At 34.5% G+C, this 26,469-nt stretch overlaps 1 protein-coding gene and 1 pseudogene across 4 annotated transcripts in view; one reads left to right on the plus strand and one right to left on the minus strand.

Moving 5' to 3' along the window:
- The window catches only part of LOC144305530 (uncharacterized), a 355,637-nt gene that overhangs the window by 188,538 nt on the left and 140,630 nt on the right, over nucleotides 1-26,469 (minus strand). For 2 of the 4 annotated variants that reach the window (XM_077884438.1, XM_077884437.1), the window contains exon 1: nucleotides 21,757-21,970. The gene's annotated coding sequence lies outside the window, so the exon portion shown is untranslated. Of the gene's footprint in view, nucleotides 1-10,617; nucleotides 10,768-21,756; nucleotides 21,971-26,469 lie in introns of those variants that run through there. The other 2 variants (XM_077884435.1, XM_077884436.1) reach the window with 2 other exon arrangements.
- Nucleotides 7,245-7,546, plus strand: LOC144305405 (large ribosomal subunit protein eL36 pseudogene; annotated as a pseudogene).

Below are 26,469 nucleotides of genomic sequence, written 5' to 3' on the forward strand. Positions count from 1 at the left end.
AATTTAGATAAGCAAATTGCTCATCTTACTAAAAATATGTTAAGAAAGAAGACAAAAAGAATGGTGGATGTACTCTTATAGGAGAAAGCTCTGTTCCAATACAAGAAAAGTGGTCATAAGTAAGTTTGCATCCAGAAAATGCATGTTTTAAAAATTTACCTTGTGACTTGAGTAATTCTCTATAGACTCCTACTTGGACTTCAATTTTGATACAGAATTTTGGATCAACATGAGAGACAGAGAAGGCCCACAAACACATCAGGAAACCTGAGCTGCATTCAGTTCTCACTGAATGGCTGCTTGTTCCTACAGAACAGTAATTTGTCATCAATAGTCACTTCCTTCCCTAAGTTTGTGTTTGTTGTCATTCTTCCCCACCAAAAGGATTTTGTTTAGAGATGCCTTTTAATGCCAAATCTCCCATGATATCACAGAAAGACATAATTTACTGAAATAGAGAAAAAAGACCACAAGTGAACCTGGCTAGCATTTTAACACTAAAAGAACCCAGGGTATCATGTTTTTCATGAAGTTACAGGGGGGTCAAATTCTCTGCCAGAACTAATAGCTGTTCATCTGTTGAACTAAAATATATAAAGATGTATATTCCTTGGATTTGGGGATCTATTAAGTCCAATTTGGAAGCTATAGGTATACTTATGCTGTGGCTCAAGCACTGTCCTCACAGTGGAAAGTTAATGTGTTTCAAAACACATGGGCAAGAGATTTCAGTTTTGTTTCTGCCTCTCTCTGAGAAGATCACACTCCTCCCTAGAGAGAAAAACATGACAACCCAAGAGATCCTGAGTGAAATCAGCTTGTTTGTAAAAATCCTTCTATTAAAGGCCATGTTTTCTATGTCCTCTAGGACCATTATTGTGGTCTTTCAATTTTTCACTTACTGTTTTAATAATGTTACTGGGGCACAAAAGCACACACAGATGTTGCCGATGAGTTCACAAGGACTATCATGGTTTAAAGGTATTCCGAGTGCTTACCAGTATTTTCAGCTTGGTCATTTTACTTATAAAGGATCTCTGAGATCAAAGACAGGAATTCTGAATAAAGAATTTATACCCTCACTTTCCATTTATTATATCATTTTATTATTTGATAAGAGGAAATACGTGAAGGAATTCTATTCTTCCAATTTGGTATCCTGAAGAGTATTTTCAGATTTCTTTTTTACCTGGTAGACTCTATTTCTCAAAACTCAAACACAGTGTGTGTATATATCATGCTTTTTGTTTTTTATTCTTTGTGGGTTTTTTTTTTTTTTTTTTTTTTTTTTTGCTTTTCCCAGCTAACGAAAAAAACTTCTTTCTGTGAAGAACAGGGACAAAGAAAGTATTTATGCTTTCCTTCCAAGAACTTAAAATGTTTCCACACATTAACCACTTTTCAAAAACTCTCAAAATGTAAAATAATGATACAAATTTTAAAGGTGATTATCCTATTTTTAGGTATTCAAGGACTAAAATAATTAATTGCCCAAGGTTGTAGAGGCAAATTGGCATCAATGTTGAGGCAAAATAAAATGCCTGATTTGTAACAAGTTTCAAAAATATTTACTGCCTAGATTATTTGTGAGCTATTTGAGCTCAAATTCATGCTCTAATAGTCTTTTGTTGTTGTTGTTAATTTACCTCACTCTTACTTAGGAAGGTTTTTATTTCCTGGATGTCATTAGATCCTCAATGTAGAAGTTTCTAAGCCTCAGGCTACATTTCATTTAGACCTTTCTTTCAGAAAACCTCGTTCCATGTGTACTTTCATCTTAATCCATGGATTTATATATAGGTTTAGTAGAATTTGACATTTTCCCACAATTTCTCTCCTCTGGTAGTTGCACATCAGGGATTTTTTTAAGGGTATTTTAACACCAAATATGCCTTGATAGGACATGGTTAATAATCCATTCGTATTGATATCTAATCCAAATTTATATATGAGTCCTCTTGCTAATTAGACAGATTTGACTGGTAGTATTTCTAAAGAATAATTCAACTGGTTGATTTAACTTAATTCATTACTTGTTAGGGATTCTTTTCTGCTTATAGTCCATTAATATTATTAAAATATTAAAATTAGAACATTTATTTAAGCAAGTTGCAAATATTTCAGGGTAATATAAAATGAAATACAGAAATTTACTTGCTTTGTTAACTAAACAGAAAGATATCCACTTTGATGGAGATGTAGCGTGCTGTGGGGAAAAGAAAACTAGGGACTTTGGTTCTAATCAAAACTCTTCTATTCAAATTATGGAGCTGGGAAAAGTTAGCAAATTTTTTAAACTTTATGTTTTAAATTAAATTTAGAGTTAGAGAAAAGTTGCAAAATGGTAGAGAATTCCTGTATATCCTCCAGTCAGATTTCCCTAATGTTAACACCATATGTAACCATAATACAACTATAAAACCAGGAAATTAACATTGTTACTATGCTATTAACTACACTGCATATTTTATTCAAATTCCATCCATTTCTTTTTACTATGATTTTTTTTCTCTACTATGTTTTTCCATGTTTTCTTCCTCAAGAGCATAGCTTATACCCCATGTTGTATCTGTTATTTCTCTTTGCTCTTCTCCAACGTGTGATTTTGCTTTCTCTCCCCTTTCCTTTCATGAACTTGATGTTTTAGAGTACTCATTATTGATTTTGTACAATGTTCCTCAATTTAGGCCTGTCTGATGTTTTGTCGTAATTAAAATCAGGTTATGATATTTTGGTGTAAGAACAGCAGAGGAATGATGTTCAGTCTCATTTACTCCATTGTTAAAATAAGGTTAATTAAAAGTTTTTAAAAATCTTCTATTATTTTGTTCTGCTTTGCTTTAATTTTTTTGTAGTGTTAATCTTCTCTTATTTTAAGAGTAATTGACATTTAAAGAAAAACATGGGCACCTAGGTGGTACAGTTGGTTAATTGTCTGACTCTTGGTTTTGGTTCAGGTCATGAGATAGAGCCCCACGTGAGGCTCTCTCCTCAGTATGGAGTCTGCTTGAAATCTCTCTCCCTCTCTCTCTGCCCCTCTTGCTCATGCGCGCTCTCTCTCTCTCTCTCTCTCTCTCTGTTCCTCCCTCTCTCTCCAAAATAAATGAATAAACCTTTAAAAAAAAAGAAAAACATATTTTAGTATTATTGTCTCCTTGGGATGGATATACTAACTTTATTATTCAATTGCAACTATGCTTAACACACTATTGGCATTTTTTAACAGAAAAATTAGTAGGTTTCTCAAGAAAGTCAGCTTTTGAGAAATTATATCCAGAGATCTTAGAAGCCATGTCATAAAACAAAGTTAGCTAAGTTCACCTAAATCATAGCATGACTATGTGCTATTTTTCCTCTTTTATTTTTTTTCCTCTTTTAGAAGCCTATTATATTTATAGTTTTCTTCTAAATATTGGCTGTCATCTTCTTGGTCACTGTCAACTTGCCTTTATATCACATAATTTAGTATATTTGAAATGATTATTATTTACTATTATAAAACAACTCACAAAATACCTTATCTTTTAGACAGAGATACAGATAGTGTTAGTATTCCATTAGATAAAAAATGTCAATAACAAGCAAGAATTGAGCATACAATAGTTTTGAAAAGTTATGAATAATGCATATAAATAATTATAGGCATTACAAGTGCTTGTAATATAAATAATGCCTAAAGAACATTAGAGAAAGTCTTAATACAAATACAAAAAGTTCTAAACATCTATCTAAATTTAAGAGAATAAATATTCTATTTCTTAGCAGAAGGAGAATTCCAAACATCTGTAAAAGATTCCAGGAAAATATAAAGTGTTTCTGAATTTGTTCTTGCTATTCTTTCCTTCCTCTCACCCTCCTATCCTTCCTTCCCTCTCTTATTCCTTCCATTTTTATTGAAAAAGACATTACAAAACCAATTACAATGTAAAATGTATGATAACAGAGCTCTACAGAAGACACTATGAGAACACTAAAAAAAATAGGAATATTATTTATTTATTTATTTATGATAGTCACAGAGAGAGAGAGAGGCAGAGACACAGGCAGAAGGAGAAGCAGGCTCCATGCACCGAGAGCCCAACATGGGATTTGATCCTGGGTCTCCAGGATCGCGCCCTGGGCCAAAGGCAGGCACTAAACCACTGCGCCACCCAGGGATCCCAGAATATTTTATTTTACCTGAAACCTTTGACTGCCACTGCTGGTATATCAAGGGGAGAGAAGGTTATAATAGGGATGAAGGAAGTAGCTTTTATAGAATTCTTCACTGAAACGTGTAAACGTGTAAACTAATACTTACTCCTCCTGACATAACAAACTTCCAGGATCCACATACACAACTAATTACAGCAAAAAGTCTAGGAATAATTTTTACCTATGCTGCATGTGTGTTAACCAGAAGTGGTAGCAGGATGATCTGATTATGTAACCAGTTTACAAACTAATCCATCCTGGTTTTACTACAGAAATGAACTGCCTGCTTGTTAATAATTTTAGTAGATAACTTTTTTAAGCATTTACTATGTTATATAACAAAGTTAAGAACTTTATATTATCTCAATTAAATCTCACAAAAACATGATGAGATGAAAATCATTATGATGGCAATTTTATGAATGACCAACTGAATTTGGAAAGGTAGGGCAAATTGCCCCAAGCTGTATAGTATGTAAGTATCAGAGTTGATATGTGACTGAAGACAATCTGACTCAAAGACAAAGATTGTCTTCATAATAACCATAAGCTATAGACATATTTCTTCATCAAGAAAGCAAGTGCTCTTACAAAAGGCATAATCATGGTATCTAAACTCATGTGTTTCTGGATTCACCAGATTCATAATATTTAAACTTGGGGCTTGGAAGAAGAAAGATAATTTCATTTTTTAAATTTATTCAGGCTAGATAAAGATAAAAAAGCAAAATAATGGATGAAGAAAATCATAAGAAAAAGGGGAGAAATAAATTTGCATTAGAGAATTCAAAACTCAAAATCTTTCTTTAATCTGATTAATATACTTTCCATTTAAACTCTCAAAGTGGAGGCTGTTCAGGATTTGGCCTCTGTAATTTTGGAAAAGATCAGAGAAAGTCATTAACTTTCACAATCATAATAAATAGAGAATCACTCTATTTTGACATATGTATATGATTTTCATGTGAATGCATGAGATCACAGTGTATTTCTTATTCAAATACTAAAGTATTACGGTGAAAATTTCTCTTTGCCCAGAACTCGATGTAAAGTGTGTATGGAAAGCAAAGCCACACTTCCTCAGTGTCAGCTTGCTAAAGGCACTGGGTTCAGAGATGAGTACAGGATTCCTTATTCTATCTCACTAGGAGAAGATTGTGTGTCCATTATTTGCATATATTACCTGCATTAGTGAGGAAGAAATAGCCTGAACTTTTCTAAAGTAGATGAACAGCTTCTTTGAAAAGATAATTCAGGATTCATGGTACATTTAAACCCCAGGCTTTGTACCTGGTCCTGTAAGTTGAAAGACTTAACATTTGTAAGAACTACTTTTGCAGGGTATCTGTCCAAATTATCCAATATCCTGTGCCCTAGATTAAAGAGAAAAACTTTCTTGGAAAAAATCTTGCGGATAAATAACTTGATTAAAAACTGCAATAAATAATGATTGTTATAGTTAGAAGTAGATGACGTACTCATTTCTAGTGTCTCATGTCAAATATAAACTTGGCTGTAGGGCAGCCCGGGTGGCTCAGTGGTTTAGCACCGCCTTCGGCTCAGGGTGGAATCCTGGAGACCCAGGATTGAGTCCCACATTGGGCTCCCTGCATGGGGCCTGCTTCTCCCTCTGCCTGTGTCTCAGCCTCTCTCTGTGTGTGTGTGTCTCTCATGAATAAATAAAATATTTTTTAAAAATAAAATAAACTTGGCTGTAATTCCCTGTTTTATGGCAAAGTCATCCTATAGGTTTCTCTAACAGTTATATTAAAGTTGTTGAAAAATTATTACCCATTCCATGACTTTGCTATGTAGAAATTAAAAAGACAAGTGAGGGGATCCCTGGGTGACTCAGTGGTTTGGCACCTGCCTTTGGCCCAGGACATGATCCTGGAGTCCCAGGATCGAGTCCCACGTTGGGCTTCCGGCATGGAGCCTGCTTCTCCCTCTGCCTGTGTCTCTGCCTCTCTCTCTCTCTCTCTCTCATGAATAAATAAATAAAACTTAAAAAAAAAAAAGACAAGTGAAACATGGTAAACATGGTATCTGCCAACACAACAGGTAAGAATAATAAGATAGATACACAAAATACAAAGAAGGTAAGTGGCTTAAGAAAAAAACAGATGGGGCACCTGGGTGGCTCAGTCAGTTAAGCATTTACCTTCTGCTCAGGTCGTGATCGCAGGGTCCTGGGATCCAGCCCTGCATTTGGGACCCTGCTCATAGGGAAGTTTGATTCTCCTTCTCCCTCCCCACCATTAGTTCTCATTCTCTCCCTCTCTCTCTCTCTCAAATAAATAAATAACTTAAAAAAAAAACAAAACAAAAATAAAGATAAAGAGCAATTTATAAATAAAGAGAGAAGAGATAAAGAAATTGTAAGTTTGGGGTAGCCTTAAAAACTTTCTGGATGAGAAATGTTTGAGATTAATTTTAAGGTAAGTAAGGAAGAAAAGAAGGCATTCTAGAGAGCAGGAGGGGAAGAGTGAAAAAGGAGGAAGTGCATAGTACCGTTGTGTTCAGGTCCTTTGAAGATTAGAATACATAGGTGAGGTAAATGATAAAGTAAAAAAGGTTATTAGCAAAAATTTATTTAGAAGGGAAAATTGAAGATAAATTTGTGACTTAAAGTCTACTGTATAATGGTGGCTTTATTTAAAGAAAGAAGCAAGGCAGGATAATGCAGTGATTTTAGGAGCAGGAAAGTGATATATACTGTTATTAAAATGTTGAGATCATATGCAGCTGATAAATTACTGAACTCTACATCTGAAACTAATGACTAAAGACTTATATGTTGGCTAATCGAATTTAAATTAAAAAAATAAATACAGTATCTGCTTGAACATTTGAGCTTTTGAATTATGATTTGAACCTTAAAAGACGACATTGAGAGAATAAGGGCTGCAGTTATAAGATTTGATATCAACCTCTCTGGGTCTTCTAAATTGTATGGACTTAGGCATGTCACAAACTCTTTATTCACTATTAAAAATGGAGATTAAAAGTGTATTTCAGTCCATCATGGGAGCCATGAGGGAGCAGCAGCCATGGCTCTGTGCTATCCCATGACATGGGCCTCGACAAGGGCCACAAGGTGACTGAACATGAGCAAGCCTAGGCATGGCCACTGCCACAGCGCCTCACCAAGCACACCAAGTTTGTGAGGGAGATGCAGCTTCCCCACCATACAAGGAGCAAGCCATTGGATTGCTCAAGGTTTCCAAGGGCAATCGGGCCCTCAGGTTCATCAAGAAAAGGATGGGGACATAAATCTGTGCCCGGAGGAAGAGAGAGTAGCTCAACTAACATCCTGGCAGCCATGAGGAAAGTAGCAGTCAAAAAGGATTGAACCCCGTCCCTCCATGTGTAATAAAGCCTTTTTGGGGAAAAAGAAATGTACTTCAACCTATAAAATTCAACAAATCCAAAATGTTGATAATGTGTGCATACAAGTAACAGTTGAAGCCATTAACTAAAGCCAAAGACCACAAGGGAAAGGAAGGAAACTGAGTGAGGAAAAATTAGAGAAGGAGACAAACCATGAGAGACTCCTAACTCTGGGAAACAAAGGGCTGCAGAAGAGGAAGTGGATAGGGGGATGGGGTGACTGGATGTTGGGCATTAAGGAGGGCACAATGATGAGATGAGCAGTGGGTGTTATAGTATATGTTGGCAAATTGAATTTAAATAAAAGATAAAAAAAGAAATAAAAGAAGAAGAAAAAGAAAAAAATAAAAAACTAGAAGGTTTGACAAGGGGTTAAGGCAACTGATAAATGGAAAAAGGAATTCTAGTCATCACATGGAGTTTTGTTGATATTTGTTTTTATAGTTTCATGACCCACATCTACATACCTACACAATACACAGCTTGGTTTTGTTTTTGAACTTCTTAAAAAGAGTACCAAATGTAGGCAGTCTTCTAAGATTTGCTTTATTGCCTCATTCCCCTCAGATTATGACACTAAAATTCATCATCTATGATGTTTAATTACAGATCAATTTTTATTGTTGCATGCTATTCCATTTTATAAAAATTCCATAATATAGTTATTCAATTCCAGTACACATGGATGCTTTTGTTATCTCCAGTGTTTTTACTATTATGAACAGTGACACCATTAACATTTTTGTTATGTTTTCCAGCACATACGTGCAAGAATTTCCCCTGGCTATATATCTAAGGATAGTATGTATCCAGGAATATTCAATTTTATAAAACAATGCCCAAATTGTTCTCCATAATGTTTGTATCATTTTATAGTGTTACCAGCAACTTGTAAAAGATCCATGTCCTCTCCAAGTAGCAGTTCCATTAGATTTCTTAAATTCTACTGACAAGTGATAGAGAATGACATCTCATCATGTTATTTATCAATATCCTCCCAATTACTAGTAAAGTTGGGTGATTTTTCAGAAATTTATTGTCGATATGCATGTTTTGTGATGTGTCTATTAATATTTTTGTCCACTTATTAATTTTCTATATTTTAATTTATAGGATCTATGTATACTTGATTATAATCTTCTGCTGACTAGAAATTTTTTAAATAACTTCTCATTCTCTCCTCGCTCTCTTTAAAGTCCATGATGAAAAACAAAGGCTCTTAATTCTCACATAATCTGTTCAGTTTAAGTTTTGTGCTTTTGAAGTATTCTATAAAATATTCTCTAACCCAAGGTCAGAAAGGTATGCAACTATATTTTCTTCTAAAAGTTTTAAGTTTTCCTTTTTAAAGTTCTTAATTCAGGATCCCTGGGTGGCGTAGCGGTTTGGCGCCTGCCTTTGGCCCAGGGCGCGATCCTGGAGACCTGGGATCAAATCCCACGTTGGGCTCCCGGTGCATGCAGTCTGCTTCTCCCTCTGCCTATGTTTCTGCCTCTCTCTCTCTCTCTCTCTCTGTGACTATCATAAATTAAAAAAAAGTAAAATAAAGTTCTTAATTCATATAAAGCCAATTTTTGTATAGTGTGTGTGATCAACACAATCTGATTTATTCCTTATTAATGACTCACTTTTAGCTCTATTTATCAAATATTTATTTCTTCTCTTTTTCAGGAATCTGAAGTAAAACTCAGTGATATATCAAAGTTTTATCAAAAGAGAACTACCACATGATCCAACAATTCCACATTCTGGGTATGTATTCAAAGAAAATGAAAACATAAATAAATAAATAAATAAATAAATAAATAAATAAATAAATAAATAAATAAATCCCTCTGTTTACTGCAGCATTATTTACAATAGCCAAGATATGGAAACAATCCAAATGTCCCCTAATAGATGAATGGATGAAGAACACACACACACACACACACACACACACAATGGACTATTACTCAGCCACAATAAGGAATGAAATCTTGTCATCTGAGACAACATGAATGGACCTAGAGGGTATTATGCTGAGTGAAACAAGTCTGAGAGAAAAAAAGACAAATAATATGATTTTACTTACATACATAACCTAAAAACAAATGAACCAAACAAAACATAAACAGACTCATAGATACAGGAAACAATCCGGTAGCTGGCCAAATAGGGGAGGGAGATTAGGAAGTATGAACTTCTATATGTAAAGTAAGTCAGTCACAGGAATGTAATAAAAATAAAAACAAAGTTTGATCTAAGAATGAGTGTTCTCTTAGATCTCTTCAATTTAGTTCCTGTAGTTGGTTTTGTCCTGTCCCCATGGCAGTATCATTCTTCCCTAATTAATGTTACACAGGGCAATTCCTCCCAACATTCTTCTTTTTATTTACATATATGAACCCATTTTGTATCACATATTATTCCTGATTCTACAGATGAGGAACTATGGTATAGAGAGGTTAAGTAACAGTTTAGGTTACAGTGAGTAAGTTCCATAGGTGGGATTGTAAACTAGGCAGTCTGGCTCCAGAGAACATTATTACCCCTAACATGCTATACTGCTTGTCTCCAGAGTGCTTTGGTTATTTTTGGTCTTTTGTTTTCAAATAATTTTTATAATCAACTTATTAAGTGCTAAGAAAAACCCTTCTGTGATTTTGTGATTCTTTTTTTTTCTTAAGATTTTATTTATTCATGAGAGACACACACACATAGGGAGAGAGACAGAAAGAGAGAGAGAGAGGGAGAACACAGGCAGAGGGAGAAGCAGGCTCCATGCAGGGGAGCCAACGTGGGACTTGATCCTGGGTGTCCAGGATCACGTCCTGGGCTGAAGACGGCGCTAAACCGCTGAGCCACCTGGGCTGTCCTGATTTTGTGATTCTTAACGACGTCCCTCACATACACATACACATACACATACACATACACATACACATACACACACACACACACACACTTATTTGGGTATAATCAATCACATTAACATTTCTGCTGTAAAAACTTACTTAGGAATATTATTAAGAAAAGTAAGATAAGTAGTACCATAAATTTCTTCTGATCAGTTCAGGTCTAGTTTTGCTGCCAAATGAGTTTGGTGCCAAACTGATGAAAAAAATCTTTGTTTAGAAATCTTCAGATCTTTGGAACTGTGGAGTATGTCATTGCCATTTAAAAAATGAGGAGAAACAGCCCCTGAAAGGTTAAATAATTAGATCAAATAAACCTGCATTCTTAGTTGGTAAACTGCCTATAGTTTGCTCCAGGCTTTTTTTTTCCTAAAGAAATATTTGCATATGAATTTTTAAACTCCAAAGTAAGAATATAGCATTTTTAGCATTTTCCTTTGGATCTGGATCTATAATGACCCCAGATCTTTGCCTAATTTATCTTATTCGCTAACCTTTCCTTGGCTGATAATCTGTTCTTTTTTTTATTCATCCACATCCAATCATCCTCTGCTAGCTAATCTGTCAGAAACCAACAAAACAAAATATAATTGATAAGTTAGTAATGAAAATGCCTTTGAAGCCTGCATCTACGACAAAAGATGACTAGATGTCAAGCCCATTCACAGAATTTTATTTAATATACGATTCAAATTCTAGATTTTGTAATTTAAGTAAAAGATTATTTTAGGTAGATAGTTTACCCTTAATCTGTTCACATTTCCAAATAAGTGATGTTTATTTTTTCCATACTGAAATTCTGTTTTCTTCCCCATTCTCTTACTCCCTGGCTTTTAATTGATTTTTCTGTGTCAAGTTATTAAAATCCCCTTTTAAAAGTGGTAACTTATTTTTCCATTTAGGTGAGCTGATTTTCTTACATTAGAAAAGGAGCATTATTCATTGTTCTAGTGCCTGGCACACTGTAGGTATTCGATAAATGAATAAAATAGAATGACCTCTTAAAATGTTGATGTCCATTCCTACCTAATTGAAGTTTAATTTAACAATAGCTTCAGGAGTACATATTAAAGAGGTCTCAGGAAAAAGTAATAAATGGAAATACTTGTTATCCTGCTACAGACTGAAGTATAGGTACTGAATTTTTTATTGAGGTACAAGTGAAACCCTAAATACAAAAAGAGCAGAAATATGATAGATGTTCAATAACATTGTTGATTTAAATTGAATACCTGAAAGTGCTCAGTCTGCTTCTCCCTCTGCCTATGTCTCTGCCTCTCTCTATCATAAATAAATAAAAATTAAAAAAAAAATATTGATCAATTGATTTTTTATTTTTAGAGAGAGAGAGAGAGAGAGAGCATGTGCAAATCAGGAGAGGGGCAAAGGAAGAAGGAGGAGAAAGATTTCCTGCTGCGTTAGGAGCCCCATGAGGTGCTCCACACAGGGCTCAATCTCACATCCTGAGATCATGACCTGAGCCAAAATCAAGAGTCAGTCACTCAACCTTTGAGCCACCCAGGTACCACTGGGATTCTGTACTATCTAAAAGCTTCCTCAAATGATCACAAAGTGCCAGTTGGCATTGGCCTGTGGAGCAATGTTTAGGAACTGCTGTTTGTGCCTTAAATTTTAAAGCTATCTCCACCACTCCACAGAACGTTACAGATCTATTAACTGATACAGATGGTTCTGTGATGCCCAGTTTGGATCATCCTTGTTAATCTTAGAGGGAAAAAAATAAGTTTGCAAATGATATAAGAACATAGAGATATTGAATGTTGGTTCAGCATTCTAGAGAAGTAGAATAACAACATGCTTCAAATATCTCTTCTGACTTTTGACCCACATCATTTGAAAGACCCTTTCGATCTTTTGAGAAGGATCAATGGGAAAGACAGTTTTGTTCCGATAGGGATTCATCTAAGTATGATCCTCAATCTGGATAGGCTAGAAATAGTTGGGGCTCCTTTTAACAGCGGAGTCATAAAATGCAATGTTTACTAGACAATTGGACCTGATCTTTTACATGTACACTGGTGAAAATTCAATACAGTTATAAAAGAAAACTGAGAAAGAAAATCAGTTGAACGCTTTTGAGAAATTTATAATCATAGTATCTATCAGTAGATACCTTTGCTAACAGACTAGACTATTCTGGAAGCATGATATTCACTCCCCATTTCTTGTCTCCTGACATTGTTTAATCATGAGTGTCAGAGTGAACAGTATGAGCTGGTTTCATCTCACCCATTCCTTTGCCATGAAACCTGTAGATAGGCCCAAAGAAGGAACTTCCAGTTCCAAGATGACATCATTACTGCACTTTGCTCCTACTGATTCAGCTCTGCCAAAGGATGCTATGAGAACCTGCCACAGCACTTCTCCTCTCAACCAAAGAGTACATTACCTGCTCTAGAACTAATACAGGTCCCTGTCAAACAGAGAAAATTTGATGCCTCTTTCACAATACTTTTTCTCTTTGTCAGATTTTTATTAGATCCTAGAGCCATTTTTTTCCTTTTGAAACACCATTTTAAAAATTGATAGAAGCCAATGAGAAAATGATTCAAATGATATTCTCTTTATATGCTTTCTTTTAAGGATACATCCACTTCATGAAGTACCTATATCAACTGCTGAAAGGACTATATATTCAAATGTGTTCCACTGCTTGGCCATAATCTCAAAGGTACTTTCCAAGTAAATTAAAATATTGATGTTCAGATTATAGGATTGAGATCATCAGAATACTTAGTCTGTAATATCTAGGTATGAGTTTACATTAGTCATACGTCCTACCTATTTAAAGTACATCTTAACAATATATATCACATGATATTCTAGGTATTTTATTTTTTATTTTTATTTATTTTATTTTTTATTATTCTAGGTATTTTAAAATGTATTATCATCTTTAATAATCTTAATCACTCCATATTGTGCATACTTGAGCAGGCAGAGAGGATGGATATACTGTCTCCATATTATGGAAGAGTAAACTGAGGGTCAGGAAGGGTTAGTGATTTATTTACCTAAAGTCACCCTGTTGGTAAGAAACAGACTGGTAATTTAAATGCAGAGGTTCTCATTCCAAATCTACAATATCCTCCTGTACTTTCTATCCTCCCTTCTATTGTGATGTTGATAATAAATAATCACATGTAGATTTGTCTTTAGCTTTCTAAAACGCATGATTTTGCCTGTTGTTGTTTTTTTCTTTCAATTAAAGAAATAAATTGCTTTAGCTATTGACTGTGTCCAGTTTTCTTTGAACTCAAATGTTAACATTTAAATCATAGTTCCTTCTCCATCCTTTGCTTCACAACATGGCAAAGCCCCAAGGTTTAAGTTAGTGACCTGAAAATGTAATGTTAGCAGCTTTATGGAAGAAGGAATAAAGAGAAGTTGGACTGAACAAGATAAGACGTTTAGTCATTGTTTTAAAAAGCCATCTTTTTAAAAGCAGGAATCCTGGCCCCCTTGCATGAAAACTAAGGGAGAATTTAGATTTTAATTATAGACTTCTGCAAAGTTCACTCTTTGTACTAACCCAATAGGAAGCAGCTTTTTATAGATACCAATTTATTCAACTTTCTTTAATACTCCAAACTGAACTATTACTTTCTTCGGTTTTTTTATTATTATTCAAAGAAGTTTCTTTTGGAGCTGCTGCTATAATAAATAAGGTAACGTTTCAACTGAATTGAAAGCTATAGAACAAAATAAACCCCCTGTGCTCAGGACTTAACTTACTGTGAATAGTGTCAAAGTGACACAAAGTAATAAACAAAGAATGGGTAACCATGGAGCCCAGAACACCATCAATTCCATTTGTCTTAACCAAGTAATTGGTACATAATAGTCTGGAAGTCATCTGCAGAGGTTCTACTGTCAGTTTTCCCAAAAATCACTGTGCAACCTTCTCAAAGTCATGTTTTCCTTGGGGCATTGGCTTCCCTCATCGATGAAGTGAAAGCTGATCCATATGTATTCAAAGGATTCTTCGCAATGTTAATATTCTAAGATCCCAAATGCTTATGAAGAGAATGATTTAAGAAGATCTCAGTAGTGATTAAAAAAGATAGAAAAAACAAATACCATGGAGGCTGGAAGCATTCAACCTCAGATGTGAAGTCCTTTAAAAATTTATTTTCCCCCTTGAGTAGGCTGGTGTTGCTAATAAGAGGATATTTGTCAGACTCTAGACATAATTTTACTTTGATTAAATGTTTGTGATGCTGCCTCAAATCATGCTATTCATGTAGCCTGATTTGATTGTCTGGTTTCTGGTTTCACTTTCTACTCTTAGGAATGTGTATATTGGTGCAATTTCATGGGCTGATTTTTAAAATAACACAGAAATTCCATACATGAATTATTCTACAAGAATAATATATTTTTGGGGGGTTCAGTACTTAGTATAATATGATGAATGCACTAAAAATACTGACAAAGTAAATGATATGATATGTGATTTCTTGCAATGAGGAGAACTATAATATATGGGTGCCTGCATTTATTTATTACTATGATTTGGTGATTATTCATGTTGAACACACTATGATAACTTAATAAACCATTGATACATACTGTTACCATCCTCCTGAAAGTCAGCAATGCTAATAGCTCCTTTCAGGCTTCTAATTATTCATAGTCTAAGCATAAAGATGAGAAGATCAAAGAGTGGAGGCTACAGATAAGAATAGGAGAACATCTTCAATGTTGTTTTCTAATATGAGTCATATTTTTACTGGTCATCATTCTTTTTGAATTTATGCCTCTGAAATGGGTAGTGAAAAGAACATAGTTCTAGAAATCAGAACACCCAGGTTCTAATTCAGGCTTTCTGCCAAATGGGATGTGTGGAACATGTCATTTAGAGCCTCTAAAATTCAATTTCCTCTCCTGTTAATTAGATGATTCATTCTATAATTTTTAAATTTCATTTATTATTCTATAATTAGTTTAAATCCCTTCTCCAAAGTCTTGAACCTAGATTCCTATGAACCAAAATGAAAAACATCATTTTATAACTAATATTTAGTATGTGATAGTTGACTCTAACTTGCTATCTCAATAATTCTAAAATTAACTTTATCGATAATGGATATTAAAATAGTCATTTTTGGAAAGGTAAAAAAGTCATAATATCACCATTAATAAAATTGCCTTTGGAAAGCAAAGGGTAGAGTATATGTCATTGTGTATTTAGAGAATGTAAAAGGGACTGTCATTGTGTGATTGATATTCTTCATGCCCAACAGTTGAACCCACAGAAACATCAAATTTCCCATAAAACTAAGCTATGCTTATTTCCTGTATGTGATATAGAGGAAATCGCATGCTTTATCACTCTACTTTATGTGAATGTTGGGGCATTTTACAGTATTATAACTGTAAGTACTACACAAATAAACTGATATTATTATAATGATTAAATAATTGTGTATGTACACGTATGTATATTGTGTGTATGCTCACATGCATGTGTATGCATATTAGGAAGGAGAGAGAGAGAGAGAGAGAGAGAGAAAGAAAGAAAGAAAGAAAGAAAGAAAGAAAGAAAGAAAGAAAGAAAGAAGAAAGAAAGAAAGAAAGAAAGAAAGAAAGAAAGAAAGAAAGAAAGAGAAAGAAAGAAAGAAAGAAAGAAAGAAAGAAAGAAAGAAAGAAAGAAAGAAAGAGAGAGAGAAAGGAAAGGAAGAAAGAGGAAGGAAAGGAAGAAAGAGGAAGGAAGGAAGGAAGGAAGGAAGGAAGGAAGGAAGGAAGGAAGGCAGGCAGGCAGGCAGGAAGGCAGGCTGGCTTAGAATTTGAAAGTAGCATATAGTTGTAAGTTAATGTGTTAAAGTGATCTTTTTAAAAAGTTGTATTTTTGATGGAAAGGCTTTAATTAATAATCTGCATTTAAATTTACTTCTATGTAGCAGTAGAAAATAGTATGCCATGATCTATGTGTGAAAGAAAAGCACATGGTGCGAAAATCTTAGAATATATTGCAGAAAAAAGGGGAAAAAGAAGTTATTGGTACAATGTACAGTTGAACTGAATCACTGACTTTATTGCACTCTAATTTACATATCACAGTGCAGGCATGTATTCAGGGCACATTTATAAATCAGACTTGGTCTGACAAGGAAAATAAACAGACATAAAACTTGTATTCGAATACAAAAGCCTGGGCTTTCCTAGAATAAAGAAACTCTTGTGGAAAGAATTATAATAGATGTAAACTGCATCATCCCAACCAATATCATTGTTACAAGTACAGAAATTAAAACACTTATACATAATAGAAAAAGCAATATTTATAGTTCATTTTCAAGGGCAGGCAGTTAGCCAAGTTAGCAAATATATTTACCACTTATGAAACAATCTGCCTAAAGAACCAATTTTGTTCTGATAATATGGTTTCCTGAAGCAGTGCTGCTCCAAGCACCATCATCACCACCTGGGAACGTCTTAGAAATGCAAATTCTCAGGCCCTCATCCAGACTAACTGAATCAGAAAATCTGAGAGAAATTCACCTTCTAGGTGATTCTCACGCACATGGAAATTTGAGAAGCACTAGCTTCTCAAATACAGTAGAGAAATTGGAAAGTAACTCTATTCTGTCATCACAAAACCACTACATACTGGATTTCACACTTATCATTTCTAAATAGAAATTATTCTATCATTTCTGAAGAACCCTCAAAAAGTTATTCTGGGATTGTTAGACAAATAAAGATACTTTTTAAGATTATTATATTTTATTATTGCATAAACTAAGTCATCAGATGATTGAGAAACTTTCAATTGCTAAGCAAGAGTCAACAGTTCAGTGAAATAAAATATGTGCAGATAACTTCTACGTACTGGGCATTAGCCTTTTTTGCAGCCAATATCCCACACTCCCTCCTTTATTGCTTAAACTCCATTAAACTGGCCGGGGAAAAGAGAAAGGAAAGAGAACAAAGATAGCAGTGAACTGAAGTCCATCTAGATTTATTTATTCTGCTATATAAAGTGAAAGTTAAGTAATCTTAAACTTCCTTCAAACACTTTCTTGTATGTCCGGCTGTAATAATGCCGGACAGGAACAATTTGATCAATAATCATGTGGGAAGGTCTAGTAAGAGAATCTAGAAGTGACATCAATTTCTGTATGACAGTTAAATTTCTCATTCAAAACTCTTACTAATCTAATTTTTGTAATAATGATTACATGGTATATGACAAAAAAAAAAAAAAAAAACCTTCATCACCACACAGTTCAATAATGTATGGTACTTCTACTAGAGAAAGAGAAGGTAAAAAATCCACAATGAAATTTTTATGATTCAAAAATAGTGTGAGTGGAACAGATCAACAGAACCAGGAGTTGGTTCTTTGAAAGAATTAATAAGATAGATAAACCATTAGCCAGCCTTATTAAAAAGAAGAGAGAGAAGACTCAAATTAATAAAATCATGAATGAGAAAGGAGAGATCACTACCAACACCAAGGAAATACAAACGATTTTAAAAACATAGTATGAACAGCTATACGCCAATAAATTAGGCAATCTAGAAGAAATGGACGCATTCCTGGAAAGCCACAAACTACCAAAACTGGAACAGGAAGAAATAGAAAACCTGAACAGGCCAATAACCAGGGAGGAAATTGAAGCAGTCATCAAAAACCTCCCAAGACACAAGAGTCCAGGGCCAGATGGCTTCCCAGGGGAATTCTATCAAACGTTTAAAGAAGAAACCATACCTATTCTCCTAAAGCTGTTTGGAAAGATAGAAAGAGATGGAGTACTTCCAAATTCGTTCTATGAAGCCAGCATCACCTTAATTCCAAAGCCAGACAAAGACCCCGCCAAAAAGGAGAATTACAGACCAATATCCCTGATGAACATGGATGCAAAAATTCTCAACAAGATACTGGCCAATAGGATCCAACAGTACATTAAGAAAATTATTCACCATGACCAAGTAGGATTTATCCCTGGGACACAAGGCTGGTTCAACACCCGTAAAACAATCAATGTGATTCATCATATCAGCAAGAGAAAAACCAAGAACCATATGATCCTCTCATTGGATGCAGAGAAAGCATTTGACAAAATACAGCATCCATTCCTGATTAAAACTCTTCAGAGTGTAGGGATAGAGGGAACATTCCTCGACATCTTAAAAGCCATCTATGAAAAGCCCACAGCAAATATCATTCTCAATGGGGAAGCACTGGGAGCCTTTCCCCTAAGATCAGGAACAAGACAGGGATGTCCACTCTCACCACTGCTATTCAACATAGTACTGGAAGTCCTAGCCTCAGCAATCAGACAACAAAAAGACATTAAAGGCATTCAAATTGGCAAAGAAGAAGTCAAACTCTCTCTCTTCGCCGATGACATGATACTCTACATAGAAAACCCAAAAGTCTCCACCCCAAGATTGCTAGAACTCATACAGCAATTCGGTAGTGTGGCAGGATACAAAATCAATGCCCAGAAGTCAGTGGCATTTCTATACACTAACAATGAGACTGAAGAAAGAGAAATTAAGGAGTCAATCCCATTTACAATTGCACCCAAAAGCATAAGATACCTAGGAATAAACCTCACCAAAGATGTAAAGGATCTATACCCTCAAAACTATAGAACACTTCTGAAAGAAATTGAGGAAGACACAAAGAGATGGAAAAATATTCCATGCTCATGGATTGGCAGAATTAATATTGTGAAAATGTCAATGTTACCAGGGCAATATACACGTTTAATGCAATCCCTATCAAAATACCATGGACTTTCTTCAGAAAGTTAGAACAAATTATTTTAAGATTTGTGTGGAATCAGAAAAGACCCCGAATAGCCAGGGGAATTTTAAAAAAGAAAACCATATCTGGGGGCATCACAATGCCAGATTTCAGGTTGTACTACAAAGCTGTGGTCATCAAGACAGTGTGGTACTGGCACAAAAACAGACACATAGATCAGTGGAACAGAATAGAGAATCCAGAAGTGGACCCTGAACTTTATGGGCAACTAATATTCAATAAAGGAGGAAAGACTATCCATTGGAAGAAAGACAGTCTCTTCAATAAATGGTGCTGGGAAAATTGGACATCCACATGCAGAAGAATGAAACTAGACCACTCTCTTTCACCATACACAAAGATAAACTCAAAATGGATGAAAGATCTAAATGTGAGACAAGATTCCATCAAAATCCTAGAGAAGAACACAGGCAACACCCTTTTTGAACTCGGCCATAGTAACTTCTTGCAAGATACATCCACGAAGGCAAAAGAAACAAAAGCAAAAATGAACTATTGGGACTTCATCAAGATAAGAAGCTTTTGCACAGCAAAGGATACAGTCAACAAAACTCAAAGACAACCTACAGAATGGGAGAAGATATTTGCAAATGACATATCAGATAAAGGGCTAGTTTCCAAGCTCTATAAAGAACTTCTTAAACTCAACACCAAAGAAACAAACAATCCAATCATGAAATGGGCAAAAGACATGAACAGAAATCTCACAGAGGAAGACATAGACATGGCCAACATGCATATGAGAAAATGCTCTGCATCACTTGCCATCAGGGAAATACAAATCAAAACTACAATAAGATATCACCTCACACCAGTGAGAATGGGGAAAATTAACAAGGCAGGAAACAACAAATGTTGGAGAGGATGCGGAGAAAAGGGAACCCTCTTACACTGTTGGTGGGAATGTGAACTGGTGCAGCCACTCTAGAAAACTGTGTGGAGGTTCCTCAAACAGTTAAAAATATACCTGCCCTACGACCCAGCAATTGCACTGTTGGGGATTTACCCCAAAGATACAAATGCAATGAAACGCCGGGACACCTGCACCCCGATGTTTCTAGCAGCAATGGCCACTATAGCCAAACTGTGGAAGGAGCCTCGGTGTCCAACGAAAGATGAATGGATAAAGAAGATGTGGTTTATGTATACAATGGAATATTACTCAGCTATTAGAAATGACAAATACCCCCCATTTGCTTCAACATGGATGGAACTGGAGGGTATTATGCTGAGTGAAGTAAGTCAGTCGGAGAAGGACAAACATTATATGTTCTCATTCATTTGGGGAATATAAATAATAGTGAAAGGGAAAATAAGGGAAGGGAGAAGAAATGTGTGGGAAATATCAGAAAGGGAGACAGAACGTAAAGACTGCTAACTCTGGGAAACGAACTAGGGGTGGTAGAAGGGGAGGAGGGCGGGGGGTGGGAGTGAATGGGTGACGGGCACTGGGTATTATTCTGTATGTTAGTAAATTGAACACCAATAAAAAAAAAATAGTGTGACTTATAACCTTTTTATTTTATTTTTTATAACCTTTTTAAAAGCTGTTTAAAAGAATGTAGGGAAAAACAGAATACATATAAGGCAAAAAGTTTCATAGAAGCAAAAGTTCATCTTCTGAAGATTAGCTTATTCCTTGCACTTAATTATTACACTTCAACACATCTTCAAATTTTTATTAACATGAGATTTGCTCAGCATTATAGGCTAAGGCATTCAGTCATTTATTAGATCTTTTAAGGGTGTGTATGTACTTCTATATGTCATGGAGGCCCTCCCACATATTTCATAAGTATGTATGTAATACCATGATGTTTGAAGGTATATTAAAGTAATTATTCCATTTGCTTGTATTCCGGATACCATAAGCTGAGAGACTTTATTTTGACTGGAGAAAGACCTGACATAGAGCTCTAACTAGAGCTGGGCAGTTCTTGGTAGGACTTTTAAGAGTATACTTTAGAGCTTCAGGATTTTTTTTTAAGATTTATTTGAGAGGAATTTAATTTTTTAAAAAGATTTTATGTATTTGAGAGAAAGAAACAGCAAGAGAGAGCATGGCTGGGGCAAGAGAGAGGGGGGAAGCAGGCTCCCTACTGAGCAGAGTCCACTACAGGGCTCAATCTCAGGACCCTGAGATCATGAACTGAGATGAAGGCGGACACTTAATCAACTGAGCCATCCAGGAGCCCGCAAGGATGTAATTTTCTAAGATGTGATCACTAAAAAGAATGGTGTTGCAGCTTACATTTCACTTTCTAAATATCTATTTCAAAATTGAATTGAGAGTCTATCATAGGACTTCCACCTGAACCTTGGTACAGTAATTGGTACAAGACTTGACTTCTCACCATAACCACAAACTGGACAAAATATATACAGCCATCATTCTGATACACTGAGCAACACGCAGCATACAGCTGTGATTTCTGAGAGAAGGGAAATCAATTAGATAGGCTCAAAACTCACTCAGACTTTCTGTGTGGAGACACTTCCTGGACTGGACTCTAAGCAGAGCATTAACGATTCATAGTGAATACACTAGAGTGTTCAGAAGTGGTAGAGGCACCATGTCAGTAACTTATCTCAACTTATTTGGGAACTTAAATAAAAGAAAAATTCTTAAAGAGATAAAATTGGAGTTCTGGAAGGAAGAAGCAGATAAGGCAGAGCACTACAGAGCACAGACATCACAGAGAAAAAGCTCCAGAATTCTGCTTAGGATTCTCACTAAGGCTGGTGTTGATTATGCAAGGACCTTTAAGTAAGAAAACACACACACACACACACACACACACACACACACGGAATAAAGAAAAAAGAAAAAAGAAAGAAAAGAAAAGAAAAAAAGAAAAAAGAAAAAAGAAAGAAAAGAAAAAGAAAAAGAAAAAGAAAAAGAAAAAGAAAAAGAAAAAGAAAAGAAAGGAAAAGAAGAGAAAAAAACATTTAAAAAACTTGGACTTCAGCAAATTAAAACTTTTGCTTTTCAAAAAACACCTTAAATGAAGAAATAAGAGAAAACATTTATAATATTTATACATGACGAAGGAATAATACTCCAAATATTATTACTTACAACTCAGTAAGAAGAAAATGAAAATGATACAAACTGAAGAAAATATTTGAATGAACATATCACAAAAGATGATATATATAGCTAATAAACACATAGAAGTATGCTTGAGTCACCAGAGAAATACAAATTAAAACCATAATGAGATATCACTGTGCACAATCTAGAGTGGCAAAAATTAGGAAGTTTGAAATTATCAACTATTGATGAGGATTTTAAACATCCAGAACTCTCAAAGTTTTTGAGTAGAAATATTAAATGGTATATCCACTTTGGAAAATAGTTGAGCAGTTTATTATAAAGTTAAATACATATATATAAACAAAATTATATAGAAGCATAAGACCTGGCAGTTCTAACCATAAATACTTGCCCAAAAGAAAGAATGGCATATAGGGTAGCCCGGGTGGCTCAGCGGTTTAGTGCTGCCTTCAGCCCAGGGCGTGATCCTGGGGTTCCAGGATCGAGTCCCACATCGGGCTCCCTGCATGGAGCCTGCTTCTCCCTCTGCTAGTGTTTCTGTGCCTTTCTCTCTCTCTCTCTCTCTCTCTCTCTCTCTCTCTCTCTGTGTGTGTGTCTCATGAATAAATAAATAAAATTTATTTAAAAAAAGAAATAATTAATTCAGCCAAAAAATATCAATAGATCTTAAGATTAGTAGGTAAAAATTTGCTGAGCAATGTGATATTTACATGGTTTCAAATACCTCAAAATAAAATATGTATTGAATACATAGGAAAGAAAGAGTGATTTAAAATGCAGAAATATGACAAATACTACCTTAATAAAGTGATTAAGGCTAACAAATTGTGTACTACCTGATAAGATACAATAAAAAACAAAGCACCACTTCTGGGATATTCCTGGCAAAAGTGCATACTGTGAATCTAATTATGAGAAAACATAAAACAAATGTGAATTTTACAAAATAACTAGAGGAGTGAATTTAAAGGAACATGGCAAATAAATGCAACGTGATTGAATTGTATACTTTGCTAAAAAGGATATTATTGAGAACACTGGCAAAACTTGAGGCTACTCATTAGATGCTATCAAGTATACTATTAATTTCCTGATTCTGATGGCTATAGTCTAGTTATGTAAGAGATCTTATTTATAGGAAATATATTCTAGAGTATTCTGAAATGTTGAGATACTGTGTCAGTAACTTACCCTGAAATGATTCAAGATAAAAGGAAAAAATTCTCAGTACTATTTTGGTTATATTTTACTAGCTTCCTAAGGGGTTTATTAGAACCATAAAATAAAGAAACTAATATTTTCCACACTGTGAAAAGTATTTCTATTTTTACTATATACAAGAAAAATATATTTCTATTTTTACTAGATATATCATAGAGTTATCCTTCCAAATGCACAGGAAGGTAACTTATGTGTGTCATTGTGAAATTAATAGTAATTACCAACCATGATTGGAAAGATAATATGACACATATACTATACAGAAATAATTATTGAAACATTATTCACCAGAATGTTCAAAATTCATAACTGAAAGTAATCATTGTGAATTATTATTTTCTTAGGTTACATTTTGGCATTTTTTAAATTTAGCCACTTCCACAAAGTATTTAAGCAGTTTTCACCCCCTCTTCCAGACCAATTGAACACAGTTTAAACAGTGAAAACCACTGAATTATTACTATCTTGTGAGATTACATACTTATCTTGGATCACTCAACTTTGGTTTTTATTCTGAAATTTTACAATTTAGTATCTACTACTGTATTAATACCTCCAACTTCCCAGAGCTTTGATCTATTTCAAATCCAGACATCCCATTTTATGACATTTTTATATTTTCAATGTAATATATTAAAACTAATTAAAGTTGGCAGATGCATGTGATCATGAACTTTTCAAAGCCAATAAAATATAGCCAGGACTGATCTTCATCAGTACACAGCAGTACATCCAGGCCAGCTGTTGAAATACTGAAATATTTCCATTCCAAATGATATTCACTGGGTGCTCTGAACCCTTTATGTATCTCATCATTGTCTTTGCCACCCAATGCCACCACAATACTGTCCCTCCTCTTGTCTCTCATCATCTAGAAACCAAAGAGGCAATACCTGGAACACTACAGAGCATTTCTAAATGCTTTAGGTTCAGTACCATGGCCAGTGTCTCCAAAGACTTGCCCATGTGTAACAATACCATATTGTATATGTGAAAGCTGCTGAGAGAGTGGATTTTAGGAGTTTTTATCTGTTTGGAAATCATTTCACAATATATACATATACCAAATCATTATGTCATACAATGCTGAATATCAACTGTATCTCAATAACATTAGGAGGAAAAATATTTTGAATAGTACCCTATGGTAATGTCCATTTGTTCACAAAAAACAACCTGTATAACTTTTGACATTATTTACAGTGACCACTATTTTCTAATTTTATTTGCATTACTATTGGCTTGAACAAAATTTTTAAAATGAAATTATTTACTTTACAGATAAATACCTTATAAGGTAAATGTAAAACAGTATTGAACACTTTCTGAATTCCTACATTATACTAATTTTATTCATTTTACAAAAAAATCACTACACTATGAATTTTATCGTTAGTGAGGACCAGATATTACCCAATATTAATCCAGATTCTGTTTTGTTCTATTAAGTAGGGTGAATAAAACACTAAATGAATTTTTTGAAGTTATAAAAGCTATGATGATACTGCTAATTCAGGGACACATCTTGAAAACCATTGGTTTAGATAGGCACAATTCTTCTAAACTCTGGTTGCAACGCTACAATCATTGGGGATGACTTTTTTCCTTGTATTTGTATTTATTTATAATTGTGGCAAAATGTACATAACATAAAATTTATCATCTTAACCATTTTTAAGTGTGCAGTTCAGTAGTGTTAAGTATATTTACATTATTCTGCTTATCTCCAGAAGGTATTTTTGCATCTTGCAAAACTGAAACTCTGTACACAATAAACAATTCCCCATTCTCCCCTATCCCCAGCCCCTGGTAATTACTATTCTACTTATAGTCTCTATGAATGTAACTACTCTGTATACTTCATACAAATAGAATTATACAATAATATTTGTCTTTTGTGACTGGCTTCTTTCACTTAGCATAATGTTCTCTAGGTTCATACATGTTGTGGCATGTGTCAGGATTTTCTTCCTTATTAAAGCTATGTAATAATATGCTACTGTACATATAACACACTCTTTATCCACTTAGCCACTGATAGACACAAAAGTTGCTTCTACTTTAGGCTATTGTGACTAACATAAGAACACGGGTGTAAAATTACATTTGAGATCTTCCTTCCAACTCTTTTGAAATGGAAAAAAAAACTAGGTGGTATGGTAATTCTAGTTTTAATTTTTTGAGAAACCACTATATTGTTTTCCATAGTGTTTTCTGTACTGTTTTACATCTCCCCCAACAGTGCACAAGTATTCCAATTTCTCTTAAATCCTCTCCAACACTTGTTGTTTTTTCTATATAACATTCTAATGGATTTGAAGGGACATGGGATATTTTCTATGAAATCAAAGCATACTGAAATTAAATGATAAATGAAAACTCATTCATTATGAAATTGAACACTATTTTTTTTTCCATATGAAAAAGGGCTCAAAGATAGTCCTGGGTGTTCTTAGTCCATTCTTATTTTCTGATTTAAATATTCAAGTTAGAATTTTAATTTAGTCTTATAGTTATTTGGGCAAAATACACATGATTACTTAAATACAATCTTTATTTTATCACAAAAAATCAGTATTGAATAAATAATGCTTTTACAATGTTATTAAAACAGTGATGGCTATTAATGTCACTAATAATGCATCCCAAGTAGTAAAGGAAAAAGAAACATAAAAATAAGAGACTTTTCCTCAGACCTCATTTTTACAAAATCTGCATGTTGTTATCAAATGCTATTTCCTAGGTAAATTTTATAATCATACCTCCATTAACTAACTAGCTGTATGACTTGGGGCAAGACTTTTATTCTCCCTATGTTTTGGCTTCTAAAGAATCTCCCAAGAAAATTTTCCACCCCGATTGTGTGTGTGTGTGTGTGTGTGTGTGTGTGTTAGTATAGCACTTTC

This window comes from Canis aureus, chromosome 35 (assembly GCF_053574225.1).
Source record: "Canis aureus isolate CA01 chromosome 35, VMU_Caureus_v.1.0, whole genome shotgun sequence".
Lineage (NCBI taxonomy): Eukaryota > Metazoa > Chordata > Mammalia > Carnivora > Canidae > Canis > Canis aureus.